This window comes from Triticum aestivum, chromosome 6B, assembly GCF_018294505.1.
Source record: "Triticum aestivum cultivar Chinese Spring chromosome 6B, IWGSC CS RefSeq v2.1, whole genome shotgun sequence".
Classification (NCBI taxonomy): Eukaryota; Viridiplantae; Streptophyta; class Magnoliopsida; order Poales; family Poaceae; genus Triticum; species Triticum aestivum.
In genome coordinates this window covers 371964439-371973046 of record NC_057810.1, presented here as the reverse complement: position 1 = coordinate 371973046, position 8608 = coordinate 371964439, and the positions used below count along the sequence as shown (strand labels likewise).

The window sequence follows — 8608 nt, the reverse complement described above, 5'->3', positions numbered from 1 at the left end:
GTCAATAACCTCTCGAAGTTGGTTTAGCAATTGCTAAGGCGCGACGTCATCGCACGTTTGTAGTTGGATCGTCAAAGTTGACTTCCACCAAAGCGATAACCATCATCTCATTGAAAGACGGGACACATTTGCCTCTATCATTCCTCCAAGAAGGATTGTAGTTGTTTGAGAATGGACCTTGACTTTGGGCATAACTTACTTCTCAAACTGATGATCCGATTGCTGAGTAGAAGGTACATTCTGTTGAAGGATGACCTACTTGGCCACATACATCACACATTTGAGGCACACTTACTGAAGCTACAGATGCACTGATGCAATTTGACATGATATTGTCCATCTTCTTGTTCAATATGTCAATCTGAGCTGCCATGATATCATTTGCAGACACATTGTACACACCAGGATGTGGTGGTGCTATTGCTCTTTCACTCGACCATTGGAAATGATGAGACGCCATACTTTCAATCAATGCAAATGCTTCATCAAGAGTTTTGTTCATGATTCCCCCTCAAGTAGAAGAATCGACAAAAGCTCTAGTCTGAGTAATCGGTCCTCGTCCTCTGTAAAAGGTTTGTAACACGAACCATCTTTCTAAACCATGATGAGGACACATTCTGATTAAAGAGTTGAATCTTTGCCATGCATCATACAAACTTTCTCCATCCTATTGAGTGAACCTTGTTAACTTGTCCATGTATTCAGCAGCTTTTGTTGGTGGAAAGTATCTCTCAAGAATGTCTGCAATAAAGTCTCCCAAGTATTCTTTAGATGTTCAGGCAATGAGTGAAGCCATACTCTTGCTCCATCTCTCAAGGAAAATGGAAATAGTGACAATCTGATAGCACTCGGTGAAACTCCATTTTGCTTGAGGGTGTTACAATACTCCAAGAAAGTCCTTATATGCTCATGTGGGTCTTCTAAAGTTGTTCCACAAAATCTGGACTGTTGTACCATGTTAATCAGAGCTGGCTTCAGTTCAAAATTGTTTGCCTGAATAATTGGTTGCACCATTTCTCCTGGTATCACATGATCTCTTGGGACCCACAAGTCCCTAAGCAAAGGCACTAGATCAGGCATCTTTTCTTCTTCTTGATCTTGCAAAATTTCAGCAACTTGAAATGGTGTTTGATTCTCTCTTCTTCTTCTCAATAAAGTCCTTTCAATTTATGGATCAAATGGCTCTGGTGAACTTTCTTCAGATTGTAACATAAGATAATTTCGTGTAAAGTTCCTGAAATTGACACATGCTAGTTTTTCTCAAAACTGCGGCCAATGTTAGAAAATGGTTATTTGCCAGCAATACTACGGAATCGACCTAAAATAAATCCTGATCTGCTTCTACTAATGTGCTAATGAAATTTAGATCCCGGCAACGACGCCAAAATGATTGAAGGTAGATATAGTGATTTAGGATGTCGGTTCTCCACAGGGATCTAGAACTTCGAAGCACACATTCGAAACATTCAGGAAAACAGAATATTTGATTTTAATAGAGCTACAGACAACTTATCAGACTAATTGAACTGTCGTGATAACAAGTAGTCACTGGATCCAAGCAAAAACTACATAATAGACAGCAAAGGTAAAGGGTTCAGAGATAGCACATGGAAGATGGTTTAGCCATCATGCACACCTCATGCAACCAATTAAATTGCTAGTAGCTCACAAGAAAATAACTACTAACTCAATATCCAGCAAAGGGTCACAACAATTCAGCAAGGATACATGGGGGTTCAGCAAAGATACACAGATAACAAAGTAAATTTCAGACCCAACAGTGCATATATTCAGAGAACAGAAACACGAGAAGGCAGAGGTTCATAGCCTATGGGTCGTGATGATCTTCAATTCGAGGTCGTAGATGTTGCAATCGAAGAAGAGCAGCAGGGACGAAGATAGACAGCGAAGGACCCGGCCTTGGGGAAGAACCGTGGTGGCCTTGGCGGAAGGTCAGCCAACCACCTGGAGCAGAGCACCACCAGGAGCTCGACGCCCCATTGTTGATGTCGAGGAGATGTTGCAGCGATGGTCGTCGGAGTTGGAGAAGATCAGCAGCGGGCGTTGGAGAGGGAGATCGCAACAGCAGGCGTTCGAGAGGAGTAGGATCTCCGTTTCTTGAGGATGGTGACGAGGAAGTGCAGCAGGTCGGCGTTGTTGAAGATGAGCATGCCATCAGGGAGGAGATGCCTCGTGGTGGACTACCGGCAAGACCGACGCTCCGATGTTCGGTCGAGGATCTGGGCGACCCCCTTCTCTTTTCTCGTGGAATCGATCTGGTTCTCCTCCTCACTATCCTTCCTCCGATCCCCTTCTCCACCTACTCCTCCCCATCTGGTTTGGTAGGTGAGTAGCAAGGACGAGAGAAAGCAGTCGGCCACTTGGATTCTCTTTTTCTTCGGAGTTAATTATGCCTGTAGTACAAAAACTTGCAGCAAACTAACAAAATCATACAAAAACTAAGAAACCCCAGAAAAATAGTACAATAACTTATCTAACAGCACACTTTGATACAACTTCCGTTTAAATTAACGCTGCACAGTGTAAAAAAGGAATCGAAAAAACTGCGCTCTCCGTGATCCGAAACTGAGACGCAAAGCATACATGATTAGGTCCTTTACCACTACACGATTCAATTGTTTGTGTCCTCGTGCAGCCAGTTAGCTTTTTGTACCAAAGGTTTAGACACGTCCCCGCTCAGCGATGGCGACCACAACGCTTTGCTGACTTATCGACTTCTGTTTATGTGTGTGTCTTTTTGTTTCTGTTTTCATTTTCTTTTTATCTATTTTCAGATCTTCGGTTTGCATTGGTTTTTTTTCTCTTTTTTATTTTTGCATATTTCCTTTTTATATAGGTTTTGCACTATACAGTGAACTTTTTATCAATATACACACTGAACTTTTAGCATACAATAAATATTTTTAAATACACACAAAACATTACTTTATAGTATACGGTGAACATTTTTGCTACATACATTGAAGATTACACAAACATTTTTTTAATACACAATAAACATTTCTTTAATATACAGTGATTTTTTTTAATGAAAGAGGTTTCCCCCTGCCCCAACTATAATCCCTTGGCTGCTAGGGTAAACTCTCCTCTCCAGACTTCACCGTCGAGCCCGTGGATTCGCCTCCCCTCTACCCGTCGCTCCAGTGGCTGGTGTAGGGGAGGGGAATCCCGGTGCCTCCACTCCGTTAGTAGTTTAGGTTAGGATTTTTTAGTCCTCGCAGGTGCAGCACACCCCTGGAGGAAGCACTCGCGATGGAATGTTGGCGACCACATCCACCCGAGGGGGCGCAATGTTGAGGGGCGTTGGATTCGCCGTCTGGAAGGTTACCCACTGCGCCACCTGCTGCGGATCTAGAGATTCCGCCTCCTGGATCACCCAAAAGAGGAGCTCCACGTCACTACAGCCGTCCTCGCCAGTGAACTTCATGAATTCCTCAAAGTTTGCATGTTGGATGATGTTGGTGAAGAGCTCTGACCACTCCTTCTGATCTAGAAACCGCTCCAGCACCACCCTCCGCGTCTCCTTGCGCACTTCTGGCGAGCTCGCATCGATTGGTGGAGGCGGCGACGCCACAGGTAGCGACACCGGCTCCGCCACTCTTGTCGTCGGGTGTAGCCAGCAGATTCTGACTTTGCAACGACGAGCGTCCACCATGAGGCTCGATGGATGAATTGGAAGGGTTTGGGGAAGGCGCGGTAATGCATGTGGGTGGGAAGGCAGGAGGGCGGAAATGGATGAATCGCCTCGTCGTCACAGGTCCCGAGGAGGAGGAGCGCGAGGCGTTTTCCATCGTCCCTCGCTTATGATATACAGTGATTTTTTAAATATATATACCGAACCTTTTTTATAGAACACATGCTAATTTTTTTCCTAAAATATTTTTTTTTATTTTAGTAGGTTTTTAAAAATCCAGTTTTTGAAAAAAACAATAGCCAGATTTGGAGTGAAAACAGACTAAAAACTGTATAAATTTTCCAATCAAACTGCATCGCAGATAGATGTTCTTAGCAGATATATTCAAGTATTTAAACATGCAAGTTGAAGCATATGACAACCGACATGTGAGGCTAAACTATTAAAACTAGTTTCGTGAGAACGTCGAAAGGCTACAAGGTTTTGTCAGAAACGGACGCTCTGTCACATATACAAATAAGGGTTAAATATATGCAGCATGATGTCAAAATGTAAATTAAACCAATAAGCAGCAGTCTATAATTTACTGGCAGAGCGTTAATGTGTTTATGAAAAACCTCTTTGCATCGCTTAACTAGTTCGTCGAACAGCTAGCACATGTCTCTAGGTAAGACTATACTCCCTCCGTTCCTAAATGTAAGTCTTTTAAGAGATTCTACTATAGACTACATACGAAGCAAAATGAGTGAACATATACTCTAAAAGACGTCTATATATATCCGAATATAGTTCTACAGTAGAATCTCTAAAATGACTTATATTTAGGAACGGAGGCAGTAGAACATTGATGCCTGAACCTCGGTGTGAAGACTGGTCTTGTGCAGTGGCAGCACGCGCAGGCTGGTAGGCGTAGGTCTATGGCTCGAATCACGGCACCCCTGTTTTTTGATTCTTTTATTTTCACTGTTCAACTGACAAGTGGGACCTACACGGGGCAGAGGAAGAGTGTGAGGCGACATGCACGCAGTTAACGGCGGCAAGACTGTGCAACGTTAGTTTTAACGGAAATTGTATCAAAAAGTGCTGTTAGATAAGTTAGTGTACCATTTTTCTGGGTTTTTTTTAGTTTTTGTATGATTCTGTTAACTCGCTACAAGTTTTTGTACTGCAGGTGTAATTAACTCTTTTCTTCGACCCCCACTCCTCTGCTTTGTGTCATCGGGGTCGCGCGTGGGATCAGACAGGCCGTCTGGTCGATCGCGCCTCTGGATCCAGCTCTTCTCACGCACGCAAGCAGACACCTCCTCCCCACCTCTTCTAGCACTTTTCATTTCGCCCCCTCAAGAGCTGAATTCTTATCCAAGTTGATCCCTGGTTAAGTGTGGAAACCACTTTCGAAGAAGTTTGGGTGCCTAAACGCACCAGTTCTGCAAAATATGAAGAAGTATTGTAAAAACATATCATAATAGGAATATTTCTACAGGAATGAGTACTTTATAAGTAATTACTGTTCATATGTTTAATTTGTGATGCAAAAAGGCTTAAAATACTATGTGCATAAATATGCTATCACCGGGTCATACATCCGGCCGGGTCATACTGCGGGGTATATCGCTAATAGGGACCCTGTTCCGGCACCCTGCCGGAGGGGGGAACCATCACCAGTGGCCATCTTCATCATCCCGGCGGTCTCCATGATGAGGAGGGAGTAGTTCACCCTTGGGGCTGAGGTTATGTACCAGTAGCTATGTGTTTGATCTCTCTCTCTCTCTCTCTCTCTCTCTCTCTCTCTCGTGTTCTTGATTTGGCACGATCTTGATATACCGCGAGCTTTGCTACTATAGTTGGATCTTATGATATTTCTCCCCCTCTACCTTCTTGTAATGGATTCAGTTTTCCCTTTGAAGTTATCTTATCGGATTGAGTCTTAAAGGATTTGAGAACACTTGATGTATGTCTTGCATGTGCTTATCTGTGGTGACAATGGGATATTCACGTGATCCACTTGATGTATGTTTTGGCGATCAACTTGCGGGTTCTGTGACCTTGTGAACTTATGCATAGGGGTTGGCACACGTTTTCATCTTGACTCTCCGGTAGAAACTTTGGGGCACTCTTTGAAGTTCTTTGTGTTGGTTTGAATAGATCAATCTGAGATTGTGTGATGCATATTGTATAATCAAACTCGCGGATACTTGTGGTGACATTGGAGTATCTAGGTGACATTAGGGTTTTGGTTGATGTGTCTTAAGTTTTTATTTTAGTATGAACTCTAGGGTTGTTTGTGACACTTATAGGAATAGCCCAATAGATCGATCAGAAAGAATAACTTTGAGGTGGTTTCATACCCTACAATAATCTCTTCGTTTATTCTCCGCTATTAGTGACTTTGGAGTGACTCTTTGTTGCAAGTTGAGGGGTTGTTATATGATCTAATTATGTTATCATTGTTGAGAACACTTGCACTAGTGAAAGTATGAACCCTAGGCGTTGTTTCTAAACATTGCAATACAATTTTCGCACACTTTTGTTACTTGCTACCTTGCTGTTTTTATATTTTCAGATTAAAAAAACCTATATCTACCATCCATATTACACTTGTATCACCATCTCTTCGCTGAACTAGTGCACCTATACAATTTAACATTGTATTGGGTGTGTTGGGGACACAAGAGACTCTTTGTTATTTGATTGCAGGGTTGTTTGAGAGAGACCATATTCATCCTATGCCTCACATGGATTGATAAACCTTAGGTCATCCACTTGAGGGAAATTTGCTACTATCCTACAAAACTCTGTGCTTGGAGGCCCAACACGAGTTTACAAGAAGAAGATTGCATAGTAGACATCAAACTCTTTTCTGGCACCGTTGCTGGGGAGGTTAGTGCTTGAAGGTATATCTTTAGATCTTGTTATCAAATCTTTTAGTTTCTTGTTTTATCACTAGTTTAGTTTATAAAATAAAACTACAAAAAAATGGAACTGAGGTTGCCTCATATGCTTCATCTTTTTAATATCTTCCGTGAAAATGATGCAAAGGAAAATTGTGCTCAAATGTTGGAAGAAGAAGTCTATAAAATGTTTGGCATAAAATCTTTGTATGGTGAGCATTATTTCAATGTTGTTAGTATGAATTCTTTGAATATCCATGATGCTAATGATATGCAAAGCTACAAGCTTAGGGATGCTATGTTTGATGAATACGATATTTTTAGTCCCCCAAGTTTTGATGAGAATATTTATTATGATGAAAGCGTGCCTCCTATTTATGATGATTATATTGATAAAGGTGGGTTTGGAAGAGTGTTAACTTTAGGAGGTAATGATCCCACTATTTTGGAGGGTGTTGAATCTTATTATAATGATAAAAGTGGTTTTGGAGAGGTCATGACTTTATTTAGTGATGAATACACTATTTCAGAAGAGGTTCCAGTTGATTATGAGGACAAAGTTGTTATCTATGATGATTATTGTGATGACATGTATGCTATAAATAATAATGATAACCATGAAACTTGTCATCCTGATTTTAATTTTCAATTGGACTATGCCTCACATGATAGTTATTTTGTTGAGTTTGCTCCCACTACTATTAATGAGAAGAAATTTGCTTATGTGGAGAGTAATAAAATTTCTATGCTTCTAGATCATGAAAAGAATGATTTATGTGATGGTTATATTGTTGAATTCATTCATGATGCTACTGAAAATTATTATGAGGGAGGAATATATGCTTGTAGGAGTTGCAATAATATCAAGTGTCCTCTCTATGTGTTGAAAGTTTTGAAGTTATGCTTGTTTTGTCTTCCTATGCTAGTTGATTCTTGTTCCGATAAGTTGTTTGGTCAAAAAATACCTATCCATAGTAAGTGGGTTAGACTTAAATGTGCTAGTCATATTCTTCATGATGCTCTCTTTGTGTTTTAATTCTTATCTTTTATGTGAGCATCATTGAAATCATCATGCCTAGCTGAAAAGGCATTAAACAAAAGCGGTTGTTGGGAGACAATACAACATTTACCCCTACTGTTTTTGTGTGTCCACATGATTATGCTACTGTATTAATCATGTTTTATAGCTTTTGTTTCAATAAGTGCCAAGTAAAGCCTTTGGGATAGTGTGGATAATAGTTGACTTGATTCTGTGCAAAAACAGAAACTTTTGCGCTCAGTCTAGGAAATTTGAAAATTCACTGGAATGTGCTTTTGATCTTAAATTATTACACAAGATTAATATACAAATTGCCTATGATGTCCTAATTTTTTGGAATTTTTGGAGTTACATAGGTATGGAAAGTTTCCAGATTACTACAGATTGTTCTGTTTTAAACAGATTATGTTTTCTATGTGTTGTTTGCTTACTATGATGAATCTATGAGTAGTATCGGAGGGTATGAACCATGGAGAAGTTGGAATGCAATAGATATTACACCAATATGAATTTAGAATGACTTCACAATAGTTCTTAAGTGGTGATTTATTTTCTTATACTAATAGAGCTTACAAGTTTTTTGTTGAGTTTTGTGTTGTGAAGTTTTCAAGTTTTGGGTAAAGATTCGATGGACTATGGAATAAGGAGTGGCAAGAGCCTAAGCTTGGGGATGCCCAAGGCACCCCAAGGTAATATTCAAGGACAGCCAAGACCCTAAGCTTGGGGATGCCTTGGATGGCATCCCCTCTTTCGTCTTCGTTCATCGGTAACTTTACTTGGAGCTATATTTTTATTCACCGCATGATATGTGTTTTGCTTGGAGCGTCATTTTATTTTATTTTGTTTTGCTTGCTGTTTGAATAATATCCCAAGATATGAAATTCTTAAATGTTAGAGAGTCTTCACATAGTTACACAATTATTCGACTACTCATTGATCTTCACTTATATCTTTCAGAGTACTTTGTCCTTTGCTCTAGTGTTTCACTTATATCTTTTTAGAGCATGGTGGTGGTTTTATTTT

The 8608-nt window shown here is 40.4% G+C and overlaps 1 non-coding gene across 1 annotated transcript; it reads left to right on the top strand.

Annotated features, from left to right (window-relative positions):
- The first annotated feature begins 596 nt into the window (after nucleotides 1–596).
- Nucleotides 597–703, top strand: LOC123140288 (small nucleolar RNA R71). The gene has a single exon (XR_006469916.1). It is a non-coding gene; the product is annotated as a small nucleolar RNA R71 (small nucleolar RNA).
- Nucleotides 704–8608: the final 7905 nt, after the last annotated feature.